General features: G+C 45.2%; 1 long non-coding RNA gene across 8 annotated transcripts; it reads right to left on the reverse strand.

Annotated features, from left to right (window-relative positions):
- Positions 1 to 466: 466 nt before the first annotated feature.
- Gm46828 lies at positions 467 to 12623 on the reverse strand. Of its 8 annotated transcripts, none has more exons than XR_001784014.2 (3): positions 12004 to 12623; positions 2744 to 3602; positions 467 to 1356 (listed from the first exon to the last, which is right to left on the reverse strand). It is a non-coding gene; the product is annotated as a predicted gene, 46828 (long non-coding RNA). The 8 variants fall into 8 exon arrangements; XR_001784018.2 differs by lacking the exon at positions 12004 to 12623 and adding an exon at positions 8293 to 8541 and having other exon boundaries at positions 2744 to 3515; XR_001784016.2 differs by lacking the exon at positions 12004 to 12623 and adding an exon at positions 8293 to 8541 and having other exon boundaries at positions 2744 to 3539.
- Between the last annotated feature and the right edge of the window lie 8357 nt (positions 12624 to 20980).

The raw sequence follows: 20980 nt of genomic DNA on the forward strand, positions 1-20980 counted from the left end.
TGAGTCCAAGAGAAAGGTTATTTATTCCCAAACTTTTGAAGCATAATTGTTGTGTAAATCGGATAGCGCGCAAATCTTTTCCATACGTTTGGGTTGGTAATTGAGAAATAAAATGGTTACCAAATGTACTCTTTGTCCAGTTTTGTTCTGCAGCCGATCTCTCTTGGGACTCCTTAAAGTGTAAGGAAAAGGTGATGTCAACGGCACCGTACTCTGGGCTGACGGAGCCAGGATTAATTAATGGAGATGAAAGGGACACTCTAGACCTTTCTTAACCACCGCCTTGCGGTCCCCACAGCAAGACACTTGCTGCTCTGCAGATGACCAAACAGTGCAGAGGATGAGGCCAGGACCCAAAAACCGCTTTGTGTTTAAAAACAAAACAAAGCAGAACAGAGAGCAAGCATCCACTCCGTCTCGTCTCGATTCCAGTGTGGTGTTCTTAAAACAAGGAACTCTCGGGAGCTTTTCCCTTTGAAGTTTAATATGTAGGGCTTTACATCAATATAACATTTTAAATGTGTTAAACAAATTAGTCTCTGGTTACAAAAGTTTTGAGACATTTGCCAGTTGCTGCTTAGCTAAATTGAATATGTGTGGCGAAGTTGATCATGCAGTTGTTCATTTAGAAGGACGCACATTTGGAGTGATTAATAAATAAACCAGCCTCCCATTGCCTCAGCCTCCGTGTTTATTTGAAGGCAATCTACTTTTAAAAGACATTAATATTCTTAGAATTATTATCAGAATAATTGCTTTGGCTCCCTCTCAGAACGCACATTTTTTTCCTTATTTCCCTTCAGCACGGGCAGCTTTTCACTCAGATAGAAACCCCCCATTATTATTCCCCACCCCGCCCCCCAAAAATGAAGAATAGGAATTATATACTTTTCACTAAGGAATAATTAATTTGTCTCAAGTATTAGAACCCAGAATTGTAGAGTGACTTTGAATGGTCGTCTCTGAGGAGTACCATTGTTTGTTCTCGTCAGTCTTTAATGAGCTTTAGTAAATGGCCAGGAAAAATTACCTCCTTTCTGTAACATGAGAGAGGCGGAGAATGAAGGGGGTTATAGAATCCCTCAGAGGAAAGGGAACACACACACACACACACACACACACACACACACACTCCTACACAACAGCGCTTAGGAGCTCGTGGTCCTCTGTTGGACTTATTTGAGGATGAGAGATCTGGTTACTAAGTGCATTAAAACAGAAGCCTGTCCCCTAATTTGTATTGATTATTCTTATCGTGACCACTGTTGAATCTGCCGGGGAAACTGTCCATCCTATAATTCCATGGGGCTGGATATTCATTACGTTCACCACCTTAAGTTTCTTCTCTGTGCAGGACTGTAAGACAAGGAGGAACAGAACTTTAGCAGAGATGAACTGCGCAGAAGAAGACATCCCTCCCCCCAAAGGTCACTGGGTTGCATTAAAAAAGAGCATTTTGTAAAGTTCCCACTCCCAAGGGAGATTCCCCACAGCATATGACCGTTCACAAAGAGCCCAATGTTTTCTTGCAGGTTCCCACAGGCCTCTGGGCTTCCAGGAGAAGTGGAACTCTTTCTAATTATAAAGATCCTCATGTTTAGCAGTGACCAGAAAGATAGATACACTACTCAGAAGATTGTAGAGACCATGGTAGGGTTAGATCATGCTTTCTCTCAATGTGAGATAGGCTTTAGAAACCATGAGGCAGAACCCTCTTCCTTGCCTGAACAAGGCTGGAAGAGGCCCAAACATCATGCTAGGATTAAAGGTATAACTTTCATCTGGGTGCAAGAAGTTATACAATGGTTAACAGCCCAACTGGACTTCCCACTCACCATCTGAACCTGGCAAGCCTCTATGGCCCAACCTTGCTCAGGCAGTGGACAGAGCTGGGCTTGCTCTCTGCTTGAGAGGAAGGGGTGGAGAATGTCGAAGCTCCATTTCTCTTCTCTAACATTCCTCTGCCTGGCAGGGAGCCACGTCCATCTGTCTGCTGTGAGGCCAGTCCAGCTGTCTGTGCCTACATTCCCGTGTTGTGTGTGGACCCTCCTTTTTGCATCAATAGGATCTGATGATTTCAAGCTTTATAAAAAGAGCAGGACCTGAAGCTGACCCTTGGACACATCTTAGAAACAGATTCCCACAAAGACTGGCATGGCTGCCAGAAGCAAATTATGGATGGCATTTAGGCATCACTTCTCAAAAGGTTTGTATCTGTGGGTGACTTTGTTAACTTCCTCGAATGGCAGTAAAGGGTCCCTTTTATAAAATGGGTCTAGTGCAGTTGCTACTGAACTTTGCACATTAACATGTTGGGCACAGCGCCACCTACTCAGCATGCACGTGTCCCTCTGCTCATGGTCAGATGCAAGAAGGTGATAGCAGGAGTTCCCAGTTACATGACACTTGTGTTTATAAAAGTTTTTGTGTAAATATTGTCCGAGAGCTGTGAGGACTTCACGCTCTCATCCCGTCCCACTTAAAGCAGGGATTATCTCCACTTTACAGGTGAGGAGACAAACACACAGGAATGAGTCGAACTAGTACAGTGCCATGTAATCAGACATAGGCAGGGTGCAGATATCAACACAAGTCCTTTGGCTCCGGCTCCTCTACTCAGCAGGTTTTTGAAACACGCGGGACTAGAAAGTGTCCTTGATCCAGCCACCAGATGGGTTTTATTTAGCTGGTGACATCTTGAAATTTTGAATTTTTGGCTAACACTTAAAACCATGGAGATTACCTGTAAATATTTGGATTTCCAGAGGCTTTTACGTGAGAAAGTTCTGGAACGTGCCAGTCCGTGTGGATCCACCACCAACTAGGTCTGCTGTGTCCTAGAGAAAGTCAAAGTCACCTCGTGCTTAAAAGAGGATGACAGTACCTACCTCAGAGTGTCTGTATGTGTTTGTATATGTGTGTATGTGTGTGTTTGTGTGTCTGTGCATGTGTCTGTATGTGTCTATATATGTGTGTGTGAGTATCTCTGTGTATGTGACTGTGTGTGCACACGTGCATGCATTCATGTTATGAACACACTGTGGAGACCCACAGGTATGCTTATGGAGGCCAGAGGTCAATCTCTAGTGTCCTTTTCAATTGTTCTTTGCCTTGTTTCTTTTAGATGGTGGCTCTGGCTGAACCCAGAGCTCACGGCTGATCTAAACTGGCTGGCGAGTAAGCCCAGGGATCCATCATCCTTCTGTCTATTTGCCCAGCTCTGGGATTACAGGTGCACACTGCCAACCCTGGCTCTGTGCATGTACGCTGGGCATCCAGGCTCTCATGCATCTGTAGCAGACACGTCATCATCTCTCCCTCCCCATATCTTATTTTTGCCCTACTTACCACTGTCTGCGAGCAAAACCAAGACCGAGCATTTTCCAGAGAGTGGCAAACTGCACTTAGATGTGAAGAAATCCAAGATGGAAGTGTTGGTTTAGTCTGACATACAAATCCAAAGTTGGTTCTCATGCAGGGGGTGCATTCATGATTGAGCTTCTCCAGCTGAAGTTCTAAGGAGCAGCAGGCTTGTCTCACTGTTTGTGATATTCAAAGCAAACCAGACCAAACCTAAAGAGCTGGCACAGTGCATGTCTTTGCTAGAAAAAAGAGGATAGGAAAAACAAAAACAAAAACAAAACGAGGAAAGAGGTAGGTGGTAGAAAAAGCAAATACTTTGTCCGCCTGGCATGAAGAAGGAGGGGACAGAGGGAAGGGAAGGAAGAGAAAGGTCTAGAAGTTATTCCGAACACCAAGGAAGGTGACTTCCCTGTGCGTACAGACTCCTTCAGATGTGCAGTACCCTCTGGTAGCAACTCACATCTTGCATTGTTTTGTTTTCAAAAACTTCAAAGTTTCGGTAGGCTTCATCCTCAATTAGAATAAATGTCAGTAACATGCTTGAAGAAAATTTGTTTAGAGATGTGTGTACGGTTGAAATTGCACATTACATATGCCCCGTGCATGGCTTTCCACTAAATTTTTAACGATGCGAGGAGGTGCGTGGCTCCAGATAGACGAGTGAATCTGAATGTATATATCTGGTGCCTTGCACGCTGACATAAACACAGCTGCCTTTCTACATTTGAGAACACTTGTGTTTATTTGAATGTGTGATGAGGAGGTCATCAAAATGAACACGCTCGTTGTGTTTATTTGAATCTCACATCGCTCATGAGAGAATACACGCCGTGTTTGAACATGCAGTCAAACACTAGCCTCTCTGAAAGGCAAAGCAAACCCCAGAAGGCAATTCAATGTAAAACCCCATTAATGCTGCATTAACAGCATAACTCCACTCACCAGAGAGCCAGGGAACTCAGAGTTAAAGGTTTTCAATGGCAATTTTATTTCTACTTGAGAAATATACAATTTCTTTCTATTAACTTAACATAGTACATGCAATTTGTATTCAGTAATACAAAGGAAAGAAATTTTAAGTAAGACCAGCCCTCCTGCTAAAGGCCTGAAAATGCCGGCAAGGTTTTAAGGAATAACATGGGTTTTCATTGTTGTTTGTTTTTGTTTTGAGACAGGGTCTCTCTGCATAGTTCTGACTGTCCTGGAACTCACTATGTTGACAAGACAGGCCTTGAACCCACAGAGATCCTCCTGCCTCTGCCACCTAACTGCTAGAATTAAAGACATGTGCCACAATGCCCAGCAAGGAACAGCATGCCACAGTTTTCATGATATAAATAACACAATACCTCATTGTATCACATTTTCGGGGGGAGTCTCACAGTTTGTGAATTTTGGATATCCCACTGACAGGACTCGGTCTGTGCTGTGGGCAAAGGTAATGAGGATGGAGATGGTGTGGATATGTACGTGACTTCTAACATCATAGGGATATATTCTCTCCCTCCCTCCCCACCCTTTACACACACACACACACACACACAGAGACACACACACACACACAGACACACACACACACACACACAGACACACACACACACACAGACACACACACACACACAGACACACACACACACAGACACACACACACACACAGACACACACACACACAGACACACACACACAGACACACACAGACACACACAGACACACACAGACACACACAAACACACACACACACAGACACACACACACAGACACACACACACACACACACAGACACACACACACACACACACACACAGACACACACACACACACAAACACACACACACACAGACACACACACACACACAGACACACACACACACAAACACACACACACACAAACACACACACACACACAGACACACACAAACACACACACAGACACACACAAACACACACACACACACACACACACACCCCAGTGGGGCCCTTGAATAACTACATGTAAGTATACTTGCCTCAACCCTTAAGCAGAAGCAAATGCCAAATACAGCAGTATATGTTACCTACACTTTTGCACAGATAAAGAAGAGCAGCCTTAAAACTTGCCCCAGAATCTGGAATGATGTGTCCTGATATATGTGTAAAGATGGTTACAGATGTGGCCTTTCTCACCTGCTGCTCTCAGGAAAGATGTAGGCCCTCTCTGTCAGGCTGTGTGCTGCAACTGGAAGAGAGAGCTTAGCTGTCAGGGACTGAGGCATCTACCATTAGAGTCCTCAGGATTCCATTTACAGAGTTTCTGCACTTTGGCTTTCTGTGGGGGAAATATGACTAGTAAATAAATAAGCAGGAGAGCGAGGGGGAGCACAGACAAGCAAAACGGGATTCTCTGGAAATTAAATAATAGATGCAAGCGCCTGGACAAAGAGAGAAAGTGTGTGTTTCTGTTTGGCTCGTGAGACTTGACAAGATTATAGCTGATGGTGGTTTGGCTGTAGAGTCAGAATTCGATTGTACGGTATTAATTAAAGCCAGAGGGGTTGGGATACCAGGAGTGGGAGGGGAGCCTGTGTTTCTAGGAGTCAGAGAATATTAGAGTTTGGCCACCAGGAAAGACTTCAAAATGTGAAAAACGTTTAAAATAAAAGACCCAGGAAAACTCCTTTAAAGGCCTGTGTTGTGTTGAGGCCATCAGACGACATGCTTAGCAAGCCATTTCCCCGGGGTTCCCCACCCAGACAGTCACAAACTTGGAAAGTGCTTAACTTGTTAAATTAGGGAAGAGCGGAGACCTGAAGCAACAGCTCTTTCTTCCCACTAGGACGTATTGGTCTCTGTACCAGGATATGCTTTTAGCCATCTAAAATATTATTATTCTATCTCAGAGTGTTTCCCTATTCATTTTAACACTTTTTAAAACATGTTTCAGAGATGAGAAATGGAAGGGAAGAAGGGAAGCTGCCTTTTAAATCAAGCAATTTTCTGAGTTGTGAGTGGGAAACGAGAAAGGCTACCACAAACCTCCCCTTTGATGAAGCCCCAAATATAGAAAAGGAACAGACTCCACACAGACAAAAGGATTTCCACTGACTTGGGAGTGATATCTTGTTACACTAATGGCTCTTGACAGCTATCGTAAGGCCGTTCATTTGCAGTCTTATTACGGTGAGCTAGACTCTGTAGAAATACGTCCTATCTCGAACCTCACCCTATCAGGAACGGCCTTCTAAACAAGGACATGGCCCAAGATCAGAAAAACTGGAGTGAAGAAGGAAGTTAAAATGCTATGTGTTGGATGGGATCTCACTTTCGCTTAAAAAAAACGAAAAGAAAAATAGAGTGGGCTGGCTGAGATGGCTCAGTGGGTACTGGTTCTGCGCAAGTTCGAATCTCTAGCACCCATGAAAAAGAGCTGAACATGCCGGTGCCTGCCAGAAACCCCAAATTAGGGGACAGAGACAGGAGGATGCCAAGAGCTCACTGGCCACCCAGCCTAGCCAAAAGTGAGTTTTCCGTTCGGTGAGAGATTGTCTCAAGGCAATAAGCTTTAGTGTACTCTCAGTGCATAGATGGAAGAAACCCATAGAGTATGCATTATCTGATCGCGTTGTTACTTCTGGACAGAGATACGTGGGGCCGGACAGATGGCTCAGTTGGTCAGGTGCTGGCTGCATCAGGAGAAGGACATTTGCTCAGACCCTCAGCATCCCTGTTAAGGGAGGGGGAAGGGTGGGGCTGACTTGGCAAATTAAGGGTAAGGGAGACAGGCATATTCCTGGAGCTCACTGGCCAACCCGCCTAGCCAATCAGGGAGCTGTAGGTTCACTGAGAGACCTGTCTCAAAAAAAAAAAAAGGCGAAAAGCTGAGAAAGACACTCAACAACAACCTCAGACCTCCACACATGCACACACACAATCAATTAAAATACATAATACATAGTGTCTTCAGATGTGTATGTATACATGTAAATATACTTATATTGCATGTGTACACCTAAAATGTCCTGTTGCCAAAGTCATCAGAGATGATCCTTTCGTACTAACTATACCTGGGACTTTAAATATAATAAAACATCAATTATGTTTATAATATAAAACATTTTAAAATGTATCACATGTATTTGTGTACGTGCGTCTATGTGTATATGTCATTGTTTATTTGTGTATGTGTGCGCCTATGTGAATAGGTGTGGAAGGTGGGCTTGCACCACGGGTTTCTGTGGAAGTCCGTGGACAGCTTTCTGAAGTTATTTCTTTCCTTCTAACATGTGGGTTCCCATGAATCAAACGGAAGTCATTAGGCCCGACAGCAAGTGTCTTTTCCTGCTAAGCCATCTCTCAGGCCCTGAAAGACGCCCCCTTTCCTAGATTTTTATGAAGGTTTTCAAAAGTACAGACGTGATCTAATCTGTTTCGCTTCTGACAATGATTCAGTCTGGAATACAGAGTCAACTTAGAGCCTCCCCAGAAGCATCGAGCCACCCTGTCTGGAAATCAGTGCCACTTCCGTTCTGACTTCACAGAGAAAACAAGAGTCCCAGGGGAGAGCCCACAGCCTCCCATGACAGTGAATTGGGCAGCCATGTGGGCACTGGGCCCTTCTGTAGGTTCGTGGTCCTTCTTCTGTGTTGACAATCTGGACGGCAGTCAATCATGTGTCGATGTTTTACCCACTTTCCCAACAGCCAACAAGAGAGGGTTAGGCTCAGCCTCAGTGCTAATGATAAGGAGGACAGCAACTCAGAGGCAGGCAGTGCTGTTCTGCTGAAATGTGGCCAAGCTAGACTTGACTAAATCCAGATTCTGGGACTAAGTGAGATGACCAAGGTCAAGGAAGACACCAGTATGTTTCACAGGTAGTGATGAGTGGGTCAAGGCGGCTAGTTATGGTACCCACCCATCCCCTCCCCAGAGCCACAGTAAGAGAAATCGACCCACCTTCAGACTGGGTGGCCATCCCACTGCCTCAGCATCGTGTCCTCATGTGTAAAGTGGGGGGATGAGAGAAGGGCTTTAATGTTTGAGCATTAAAGAAACCAGTACACACGAACTCTCAAAGCACTTCCTGGTTCCTGCTAAGTATTACATAACCTGCGGTTACTGCTTAGTAACGCTATGAAAGGTAGTCTGTTTGACTTAAACAAAAGGAAGCTATTGAAAAATGAAATGTTCCTAAGTGATTACCAGATAATATGTCCTGTTGAAACCTCTTAGGATAAGGTGTGCCCTTTCTTAGAAGGGAGACTAAATAAATTATTTAAAGGGTTTTAAAGACATGTTGCATTGCTGGAGGAGGGCTCTTTGAGTTAATCAGGATTGAAATAATTTTGAATGAAAAAATCTTTCTCACTTAGCGAAACAATATACTTTAATATGTCTATCCTTCAACCACCCAAACCGCCTCAGAGGTACTGACCTGCCCATAGGAGGAACTGATAAACCGTTCCTAATATAGAAACAACCCATGGGTTGTTTCAAGGGCAGAAGTATTGCGTTGACTATTCTAACAGAGGATCTTACTCAGCTGGTGGCAGGGAACCGGGCAGATCACAATCATTTTAGTAAAATCTTGCTGTCTAGCAGTGCGACAAGGTGTGGCAGTTATGTGGCAGGCTAATTTGCTCCTTCTCCAACTCTTTAAATAACTCCTCTGTTTCCCCGGAGATTTCAAGGATCTTTAAAACTAAGACCTAGGTTAGATGAGCCAGCTCCTTGCTGGGCATCAGAAACAAGACTGTAGTCTGAGCAGTTCCCCCACCCCACCCCGGACTCTTGTGTTCAGTAAGTCAGTCTTTTATAGCAACGAAGGTATAAGCTTGAGAATAAGGTTCGGAATAAGGGAGAGAGAGAACTCTTCAGTTCCAGTAGCCAGAGCCCCCTGAGAAACAGACAGACTAGACAGCACCTGGTGTCTCTAGAGAACCGGTGACAGAAGCCAGGTTTCCTTGCTCTGGAGGCCAACGCTCCGGTTAGTAAGAACATACAATTTCCATTCCACCTGATTTGCTATCTGGCTCTCCCTGAGGTGAGATTGGATGGATACTTAGGAGGAACTTCACGGTGCCTGTGCCTCTGGACTTAAGTTCATGAGGAACCCCACGCTCTGCCTCCTGGGCTCTCTCAGTGTGTAGCCACAAGCTTTTCCTCCATTCTAGAAATGTGGACCCCAGTGGTAGTCTACTATAGGGCACACCTGGGCACAGGTAGCAAGTCTTTATGTGGTTTTCTTTTTCTGTTTGTTTTGTTTTGTTTTTCGAGACAGGGTTTCTCTGTGTAGCCCTGGCTGTCCTGGAACTCACTCTGTAGACCAGGTTGGTCTCAAACTCAGAAATCAGCCTGCCTCTGGCTCCCTAGTGCCAGGATTAAGGGCGTGCACCACCACTGCCCGACAGATAGCAAGTCTTGATTCCTGGGTGGCTTCATTTCATAGAATGGAATTTCATAGGATGGTTTGGAGAAAAGCTTCCTGCAGAGATATTTCTGACGGTTTTGTTGTTGCTGTTTTGTCATCTGTTCTGTGATTGCATGGGGGGATGATATCATCTTCCTTTCTGTTGAGCTCAAGACACGCCTGGTCAGTACCTGTCTCCGTACTAGAGCCTCTTTAAAAGTCTTTCTCAGCAAGGTATGACACCAGTGTCACATTTTGTTTATTTGTTTATTATTTACAATGCTGTTTATTTTAAGTGAAAATTGCTGGAGTCTATGGAAATAATATAGGCAGGCATGTCCAACCTACAGAGCACATATGTCCCGGGATAGCTATGAATGTGACATGATGCGTTTGTAGTAGGCTACCGTCATGTTACAATATCAAAAGGTTGGCTACTCGGGGGAACTCTTACAGTTGAGATTGTATTCTACCAATCTGGACAACAATGTTGACATTGCTTTTATTGGGTACATATGGATGTGTCTAAGAACCATTCACATCTGTTGATATACACCATCTTCATCTGTTACTGCTCTTCTTGGGGAAGACCGAGAATCTATAATGTACCTTCCTCTCTGGCTTCATCGATGCCCTGCTCCTTTCTGGTTTAACTGCCATAACAAAGCTGGAGTCTGTGTATCCATCCCCTTTACAGCCACAAGCAGTGCTCTCACATCCCTTTCCTTCTTAAACACACTGGGCTGGGCTCTGGGCTCTGGGCTCTGGGGCTCTCTTTCACAGACCTGTTTTCTAGAGGTTGATGCTCTCCTCTTTGCCTGGCTAGCAGGCAGGAGAACTGCCAGCACTAGAACACTACAAGAAGACTTATCACCTGCGGTTCTTAGAAGATTTTCCCCTGTACATGCCTTTCAAGCCTTTGGCTGTATCCAAGGCTGCTGGAAAGATATCTTTCAGTCCCACAGGAATGAGGTCACTGCTTACCCCAGCCCGCCCACCTGAATATAGGCCTGTGGAAAGGAGAACCAAAGGCTGTCCCCGACTCACTCTCCACATTTTTCTCCTGTTTCCAAAAGATAAACAAAGCATCCCAAACTCCCACTCCGCAATCTACCGTGGTTGGGGGGCGGGGAGCGCTGTTCAAAACAAACCAGACCCCAGCTTCTCCATGCTACCCAGCTTCTCCATGCTACTCCCCAAACATGTCTCCCCTCGGTCTTTTGTTGTGTGACTGGCAGACTCAGACATCAGGAGAAGCCGCATCTTGGAAAGTTTGAAAATCTAATTTGTGCTACTATTGTTAGACAATGGTAACTTCTAGCCACTGAATTGGAACCTGTTAATAGGACAGCATTAAGGAATCACTGTCGCATTTGAAATCCATTTCTAGGGGGAGTGAGAGCGGCGTCAGGGGCTTTCTCGGAGGGTCATTGAAGTCAGCACCATCAGAAAACAAAGTGCTCTATACAGCCAGCTCAAGGGCCTGCCTGCTCCCTTTTAGGCGTTTAACAGAAGATTATATAAGGTCCAATAATTCAATTAATTAAGAATAAAATGAAGGTGGTGACTTTATATTTCTTTGGTCAGTAAAAACTTCTAGCATTCTCATAACCTCTTTTATTCTCTGTGAATTCTAATAGAAAAATCTTTTTAATACGGTATTTTGTTAGCAGGGGATACGCTGGGACACCACAGTATCGGCCCACAGATCACTGCTCACACCCCAAAGATGGTGAACATTTTAAATGAAATCAATACTGGCCTATTCATGTCAACAGCACTATCCCTGGCAATGTAAAAATACAGAGAGAAATTGCAGCCCAGGCGACTTATCCCACACTCTTTTCATTACAGGTTGTCAATTAAATTATTTCAATAATATTGTATCCATCCACAGAAAGAAAGTTGTGCCAGATCCATGCCACGTGCATCAGTCCAACTACACAGAATCCCTGTAAAAATGAATGAGGGCTGAAGGGAGAACTTAAGAGATCCAGTAGAGGGGGAAGACATTTGCAAATAGCAATAAACCTGCCAAAATTAGCCCCGCCCCCAACCGTGCCTTTATTATCATTTTAAAAATAGCAACATGTTCGGTCTCGTGGTTCCAGATTTTTCCAGGGAGGAACAATCTGAGAGGCTTCTCGAACCTGTTCAGCATAGGGTTTGAGGGAACCTTGGGTGTTCGGGTTGACCTCTCATGAATGGACTGCGCTAATGGGCGCTGCCTTGGGAGGAGTTGAATGGGTCTCTCTTACCTGGGATTCAGGAGCAGCCGCTGAAACAGCAAGCCCATTCACAGTCAAGTCCTCAGGTCTGCATCGATGATGACACTCCAGGAGGTTCTGCGGTTCCAATTGCCCCTGGCATTAAGCAGAGGCAGCCAGTGGGCTGTGCTGAGGCCCAGCCTGAATCAGCGATCCAGCTCTGAAGCAACTCGGCAGGAGAATAAACTGATTGAATCAATAATTTCAATCACTGCCTATCCCCGGATAGGAACCAGGGAAGATGGAAGAGGGTGGGGGGAGGGGAACACCCATAAGCAGAGACACTGGGGCTGAGCTCAGCCAGAGAAGAAACAAAGAGAGAGCACGCTAAGGAGATGAGTGTTCAGGAGAAGAAAAATAGTTAAAGTTCACTAAGGGCCCAGAAATTGTTCTCCCCTAGAAGAGATGTGCAATCCATCTGCCACCTCACAGACACCTCTTCCTTCAGTCACCAGAGCAGAGAGGATGCTGATTACAACTGCCTGAGAAATGCCTCACAAAGCCTGCAGTTCTGGGTCCCTGAGTGGGTGTCCATTGGCCACAAGCCACGGAGTCCAGGCTGCAGGCTTCACATGACATTTCCTTGGCTCTATGGCCACACCCACACACCTGTGTCGAGACACCTTGTTTGTCGTTCTAGCCCCCTTAAATTAAGGAAGGTTGAATCAGATTCTTCCAGAATGACCTTGTAAGGTTGTAGAGACCAGCATCATACTCTGTCTGCCCCCAGCACTGCCTTCTGCAGTGGAGTCTAGGCAAAATCTGGAGCTGCTGGGATGGCTTCCCTTTATAAGAGTGGCTATCTAATGAATACTTACCATAGAAGACCTTGGTTAATCCTCTTGGGAACCTCATGAGGCATCGTTATTTTTGGTCCCATATTACAGATGGGAACATTGAGATACAGAGAGTAGCCTCACGGGCCACCAATCTAGCTCCTAGCACCATCAAAATGAGAATCTGAGTGCCCGGGCCCCAAACTCAGATTTTTCACACAGTACTTTGTTCCTCACCTTCTCTGTTTCTTAATGAAAGAATGTCTTCTCTGTCAGGTGGTCTTCAGTCACCAATCATATATCCAGTAGGCGTCAAGAAGCACAGGGCTCTCAGCATATCCCCAGACTACGTCCATCTTCTCTGTCTTATTCTTGCACATAGTCACCAATGTCATCAACAATGTTGTCACCAACATGGTCACCAATGTGGTCACCTCCCACACTTTATCTAGATTTCATGTCACAGAGGTTAAACTCTAGCTCTAGATCTGTCTAGGCCTCATCCTTGGCCAAACTTATATGACAGAATTTCTAGGTTCTAGTTCATGCCCAGTTGAAGACAGATTTGGAGGAGGGGTGAGTCTCCATCTACCATCCTCCCAGTGATGACAGAAAGTGTCTGTTTCATCTGCATGAAAAGAAAAATCATAACTTAGTAGTTTGTAAACAACCAAAATTAGTTCTCGTGGTTCAAGTGGCATTGAAGTCCAGGATCAAGGTGGTTTTAGCTGTGTCTTCACACAGTAGAATTAAGAGGGCAGCTCTCTGGGGTCTGTTTTACAAGGGTGCTAATCTATACCCATGGGCCCCACGCTTATGACCTAGCCACCTGCCAAAGGACCCACCTTCTGACAGTATCACGTTGATGTGTTGATTTTCAATATGTTTGTTTTGGACAGACACAAACTTCTAGCTCATAGCAGAGGGGCTACTCCAGTCATTCACAGGACCCAGGATCCACACCCCACCCAGAGGCTTCTTTGGACATGCTGCAATCAACTGCATCTCACTGTGGAAAGACAGCTCAGTAAGGAAGCCCTCCCCCCTCATCCCCCTCCCCCGGTGTGAGCAACAGACAGGTTGGTGTGGCTTTAGTGGGTGTAGCCCTCAGTCTTCCTGAGAGACCTCGGAATAAAAGCACGCAGCACCCTCTTTTGAGGTGGAGCCAACAATACTAAATGCATGGCTTTTCAGTTCAATTCATTAAAGATTTTAAGAGCTTGAATGCCTAAGGCCCCAGGCTTCTATCTGGAGGTGTGGAGATGAGATATATAGTCTTTTACTCTAAGAACTTCAGAAACCTGTGGGGAGACAGACGCACTCAAAAGAGACCATGGCGCAAAGAAAGTGGTGATCAAGGCTAAAGAGGGTACACAGAAGGCTTTGGAGGCGTATAGGGCAGCTGATCAAACCATCTACAGAAGGGGTTTTCAGAAAGGAAGACTTAGCTGGGCTTTGAGACCGAGACGTAAAGGTGCGTTCTCTCTCGGAACGCCTCCTATAGCACCTAATCACCTTTGACACGCATCCTGCCAGAATTATCATGGCACCACGAGGAGGGAATGTGTGCCGCTTCCAGACAGCACAGAAAGGACCCAGGCCTGTCTGCCCTAGAGACCCAAAGCCTTCCCTGGACACACCAGGAGCACGAAGATAGCAACGTGGGGTCAGAGAGAAGAAATGGAGCCTGTTTGCCCAAGCTGGAGTTCCCTGCTGAGCTTTGGGGTCACGCAGGGAGATATGGAGAGCACGGGCAGTGTTGGCTGGCGCTGTGAATAGGAGCTTTGCAGCCTGCCACATTGGCACATGTTTGGTTCAGCCACTCACAGAGGGAGTGAACCTTTGGTAGGCCGTGAGACCTTCCTATGCTTCTGTTTTCTCACCTATAAAAGGGGGATGATAAACGGCAACCCCCTCGTAGACTTGTTATGAGAATTAATGAGCTAAATAAATAGTAATAAATATATACTAGCGGGGAACAGAGCTGGGGAAGCAGGCAATATGGTGTTTGCTTATAATTATCACGGAGAGAGGCACTGGTGACTCTGGTTTGGAACAGGCGTTTCGGAGCCCAGTGACCTGGCTGAAGCCACGCGGAAGCTTTGTGACCTTGGTCAGTTACCTCATGGTGCATACCTCAGTTGCTCCGCCTATAAAACAGGAACCACAGTGGTCACCCCACAGGGTTGCTATAGACCTCAATGAGACACTGTTTCCAGAGACAGGAAGTCTGGCTCCGCGCATGAAGCCATTTTCTAAATGGTATTCTCGCTTCTGCTCTGTAGGCTAGCTGGTTATAGGCTGAAAAAGTTTCTTAGCGATCAGTTGTGCGAAGGTCCTCATGGGAAATTCAATAAAAAGTTAGCAAAGAACTGTAAATTCTTAATTGTAGGGGATTAATAAGGCTTTATTATGGTAAATTTACCTCACACATGATTTAATAGGTCAAAACTACATTTTGTAATTAAAAACCTAAGAAATCATGCACACTGAGCCTTATAACACACAGATTTAGTCTGAAATAACTAACTCAGGAAGCCATAAAAAGGAAGCAGTGTATATAAATCATGCCTTGGTGGAGACAAGGTTTCGGGAGGCAGGTAGATCTACTCAGAGTTTATACCACGTCCCCCTCAATGTAGCTTCTAAATCCTTTAATATCTGAACTGTTCCACCAGCCCAGATTTACACACAGGGGTTCAAGATACAAGGGAAACAGATGGTGAAGTAGCGGTCTTGACACCACTGACTGGCAGTCTTGGTTTTCAGTTTGGTGTCTGGACCTCCTATATCCCTACAGTTCCTTGAGCAAATCCTTCCAACTGGATGGTAACCTCTCAGGCCTCTCTTTGAACTGACAGCTCTGGCATTAGAGTCAGTGGTCATTTTGGCCCACGTGGTAAGAAAGTTGAAACAGTAGTGAAGTTCTAGAAGAATCTCAAGGTAGCACTAGGATTGTCTTAGTTAGGATTTTACTATGAATAGACACCATGACCAAGACAAGTCTTATAAGGAAACCATTTAATTGGGGCTGGCTTACAGGTTCAGAGGTTCAGTCCGTTATCATCAAGGCAGGAACATGGTAGCATCCAGGCAGGCATGGTACAGGCAGAGCTGAGAGTTCTACATCTTCATCTGAAGGTTGCTAGGAGAAGACTGGCTTCCAGGCAGCTAGGAGGAGGTGCCCATGCCCATAGTGACACACCTACTCCAACAAGGCCATACCTCTAATTGTGCTATTCCCTGGGCCAAGAATATTCAAACCACCACAAGTTTGTTCCCAACAAAAGATGACAAATCTGAGGGTGAATCCATTGCTTCCTGTTCTGGTACACAGACCCCGCCACACACACTCCCAGAGTTTTACCACTCAACGCAAAAGTTTCTTATTTTGTGAAATAAAAAAATAGGTCCTCTTAGGGTTATTGTGAGAGTCACATAACAATATAAGACATTGTTCTTGACACAATGGATACTGGTGATTGTTTCTCTTAGGTTGAGGAGAAAGGGAGTCAGACCGGAAGTTCCGGGAAATCTCATTCTTTGCCTTGTCTTGAGTCACACAGTTACTTTCTCTCCTGAGTGGAATGTATCTCTCTGAGTTGGGAGACTTAAAAAAAAAGAGAGAGGAGCAATAATTTTAAAATTCTATAAACTATTTAATGAGTTTTGATCTTTGGCATAAAAGGTTGAACTCTTACATAATATGGACCTGACATTTTCGATGAAAAGCAAATTGGAAAAGTTTGGTTTGAAGTTATCTTTGGAAAGAAAACCAGAGAGCAAAGAGTTAATCGGCTGGATCACTTAACTGGTCAGACATGTAACCAGTTGACTTTATCATTATTTTAAATCATATTTAGAAGTGTGTGTGTGTGTGTGTTTGTACATACACGTATATACTTATATCTATGCTTTGAAACCAAAGAACTCCAAGTTCTTTGTTTATACAAAATGTTGACTTGTGGGCAAGAGGAAAAACTCACCTACCACCACCACCACCTCACTCCACCCCCAGTGTTGTAACTGCTCTGAGATCACAGGTCCGTGAGCCTTGTGCCATCCCTGGTTTGCAGCTCTGGGAACATCCATGTCTGATGTTGGAGGGAAAATAAGTCTGCATTTGTCTTACAAGACTTCCAGCTGAGCTGCCATCCAATGTCATTCAGTAGGCCTTGCTGCCCATCCTCCTTCTCACTGGCTCCTGCTGCCTGGTCCCCAGGCAGATACACTGATTCGGGGTCTCACAGTGGTCTTTCACTGATCCGTTTTCCCTACGCTGGGACCCTGACTGCCCAGGGAAGGGTCACCATCTTGCTGACTTCATGTCCCGTTTTTTCAGGAGAGGGATCTTGGTGTGTCTTCTCCACCTGCAGCCTGCTTACCCAGCAGCATGAGGCAAGATGTTCAGACAATTAACCATTAGAATTCCATTTCCATCTCAGATATACTTTACCTGTGGCGCATCCTGGGAGTTGCTTAGGTGAAGCTGGCAACACAACTAGACTCTAGTCACAGCCTCGGTTTTGGAGTCTACTGGCCAGGGTTTCATGAACTCCGATTAATTAATAAGTGGGACATGGAGACGTAAAACTTGTCAGCAGAGGGGCAGGGGACAAGCCAGGATTTGGAGACTAGACAGGAGCTTCCCACAGCAGTGTCCTTGCTGAATGCTAACCTTCCGCACTTTCCTCATGAAGAATGGGGAAACCTTTTCAATAAAAACACAGGAAGGGAAGGGTCATTGTTAAAACCACCAATGAGATGGTCCATGTGCCACACAGGTGTCTCTTCCAGAGGTGACACACAGTCTTCAGGCCACCTCAGTGGCTCAGCCCATCTCATCTGGAAACACAAGCCCAGTCCTGGCCTTGAACACTCCCTGGGGGCTGGACTGGAATCAGGCTATTCTTTGGGCATTGCTGTAATTATGTCGGTCAAGGCCTGTGTTCTTGACAAAGAAGACATCCCTCTTACTCAACCTGAGTAATCCTTAATGAGTCCTTGTATCTTGTGATAAATTTCATAATTATTCAGCCCTACCACTAACACCGAAATTCATCAGTCAGAGCAAATTAGCCGAGATTCATTAGAATAAGACATCTAGTAGGCACATGCACTTTATTGGCCTCTTACACCAATAGTTTTAATTAGGTACATATTTCACAGCTCTCCAGCTACTCCAGTGAAGGGCTGCCTTTATCCCTTTTATTTACAGTAACAAGCTATCAAACACACACCACCATAATTAAACTTGGATATAAAAAAAAAAACTTGTTTTATTAATGGCAGCCTATTCTAGCCTTGAATTTCTGAAACCTGCACTAGACAGATATTTTTTTTATTAATTAAATAAATACTATTCAATTAAACTAAAAAGATGGGGTGATGCACTCGAGGGGGTGGTGAGCTCGATTTAAGAGTGAGACTTTCTTCTTCCTTCCTTGCAGAGCATTTCCTCTATGTCACCTTCAGCAGGGGGAGAAAAAAATCTCTTCATCAGATATTTTAGTGATGAGAAAAGTGATTAAAATCCAGAACATTTTTAAATTATTAATACGGAATTTAAATGATGTTATAAAAAGGGAAATACGGGAGAAAATGTTACACATTCATGGAATTTTGGCTCATGCATAATAAACAGTTGAAAACACTACTTGTGCTACCCAAATGAAAGAAGCCAGGCCAAACACTTTTCTCCACGGGCAATAGCAGCAATAAACGACAAAGGGCGCCATCTGCTGGCGCTCTGCTTATAAGCGTAATTCCGAGACTCGTCAGACCTGCCAGTTAGTAGGTGGTTTAAAAAGTGTGATATATTTTTGGTTGTGAGCCTGCCTAGCCCTTTTTGGCTAGGACTAGGGGAGCTGCAGGGGATTTGCAATCCCATAGGAAGAGCAACAATATTAACCAACCAGAGCTCCCAGGGACTAAACCAACCAACCAAAGAGTACACATGGAAGGACCCATGGCTCCAGCCCCGTAGGTAGCAAAGGATAGCCTTGTTAGGTATCAGTGGAAGGAGAGGCTTGGTCCTGTGAAGGCTCGATGCCCCAGTGTGGGGGAATGCCAGGGCGGGGAGGCGGGAGTGGATACTGGTGGTGGTGAGGGAGAACCCTCACAGAAGCAGGGGGTGGGGAGATAAAATAGGGGGTTTCCGGAGGGAAAACCGGGAAAGGGGATGACATTTGAAATGCAAATAAAGAAAATATTCCCCCCCCCCAAAAAAAAAAACAGAGTGCTATAACTACCTACGATGCTTGTGTGTACTGAGACATGGGAGAACTGCAAAGAGGGATGGTTTTGCTTCATTTTCAAGCCCTTTCAAGGGTTTCAGGCAAGGCAATATTGGCTGAGGGAAGGGGCTAGCCTTTCCTGCTTTACTCACTGTGACTTGTGCCTCCTTGGAAATGTCACAGCCAGATCCTTAAAAGGTGAATGACACAGGAGCCAAACTGTACAAATCACACACCCAGGCGAGGTATTGATGCCACCCAGAGCCCCCGGACCCTAAGGTCCTGGCTTGCTGGATCGCAGAGAAGCGCAGAACTCTAGGAAGCTTCTGCCTCCTCCCCCTGCAGGTTTGTGGCATCGTGGCCACCACTCCCCATGTCTCCTCTGTGGTGCCTACATCTCCCTTCCCATCCCGGTCTTAGTTGTTCATTTGTCTGCTGCTTGAGGACCAAAGTCCTCATTGCTTAAGACCCTGTCAGGGGGCTCAGGTGAAGTAAATCAAGTAACACTTGAACAGAGGTGATCTGTATTGGTTAATTAAACCAGTTTGCACATGCCAGTAAACAAAAGGATATGTGCAGCAGCCTTTGAGTGGCATCTCTGAAACATTCAGATCCTAGGCCCATTATCTCAACAGCTGCAAAGGGACTCTGTCACTAAGCCTGGCCAGCCAAACCTGCCTTTGTGGGGCTGCCAGACTTACAGCTTGGATGTCCACATTTCTAGAGAGCACAGTAAAGGACCCTTCTTGCTGGCTATATTTGCGTTGTATAATAGGGAACTAGATAATTTTAAGGATTCCTTTCATGTGGTTATACTTTTTGTTTGTTTTGGTCTTTAGGACAGTCTTCTAGGTGTTCTGGAATTCATTATGTAGCCCAGGCTAGCCTTGAAACCATGGGTATCTGCCTCTGCCTCTGCCTCTGCCTCTGCCTCTGCCTCTGCCTCTGCCTCTGCCTCTGCCTCTGCCTCTGCCTCTGCCTCTGCCTCTGCCTCTGCCTCTGCCTCTGCCTCTGCCTCTGCCTCTGCCTCTGCCTCTGCCTCTGCCTCTGCCTCTGCAAGTACTGGAATTAAAGGTATGCACCCACATAACTGGTCGTGGTTATACGTCTTATAAATACCAAATACCTGATAATTCCAGAATTTATATTCCAGATTAATTTGTATTTCGTAGGTTATCAGTTAGTAATACTAGGGAATAAATTGTTACTAACAAACCTTGAGTGAACATCCTGCCCTAGCCTTTTGTGTGATGTGAGCCTTATAAAGCATCTTCCAGTCTCACTGCTGTGAGGAGAGCTTGCCCCAGCTACAACTGCCAGGTTATTCAGTGTGCTCTACATACTGTGTGGGGGACATGTGTATAATGAATTTTCCTCCCGTTTGTTTTCTTCAGAACATATATTGACTATGAAAATAGCAAGCCCCAGAGCAGAGGAGATGACTCAGTGATTAAAAGACTTCAAATCTATGTGTGAGGACCGGAGTTTAGATCCTCAGAAACCCACATGAATGGCTGCAGAATTCTAGCCTCAGACAGAGATATGAAATCTCCAAAGCAAGCTGACAAGCAAGGCTAGCTGTATCTGTGAACTCTCAAGTTTGATGGAGAGACTCTGCCTCAATGAACAGGGTAGAAGAGCAATGAAGAATGACTCCCAACAAGAACTTAGGGACACTGCATGTACTTGCAAATACATGTGTACACACACACACACATGCACACACATACATAGAAAAATAAAATAGCAATCCTTATGAGAATTTTTCTATTCACAAGAATCAGCTTTCCCTGAATTCCTCCCTCTTGTAAGCGAAGTTCCTTTCCACTCTACAGTTCCCCTACACGAGCTCTGCCGTCTTGAATAGCTGTCTCCCTTAAATAGGATTTTTTCCTTCGGAGGCCACGGGTGGCCCATAGTGTGACAAGCATTGGCTCTGTCCCCAGTGGTTAAGTA

The sequence above is a fragment of the Mus musculus genome, chromosome 3 (genome assembly GCF_000001635.26).
Source record: "Mus musculus strain C57BL/6J chromosome 3, GRCm38.p6 C57BL/6J".
NCBI lineage: Eukaryota > Metazoa > Chordata > Mammalia > Rodentia > Muridae > Mus > Mus musculus.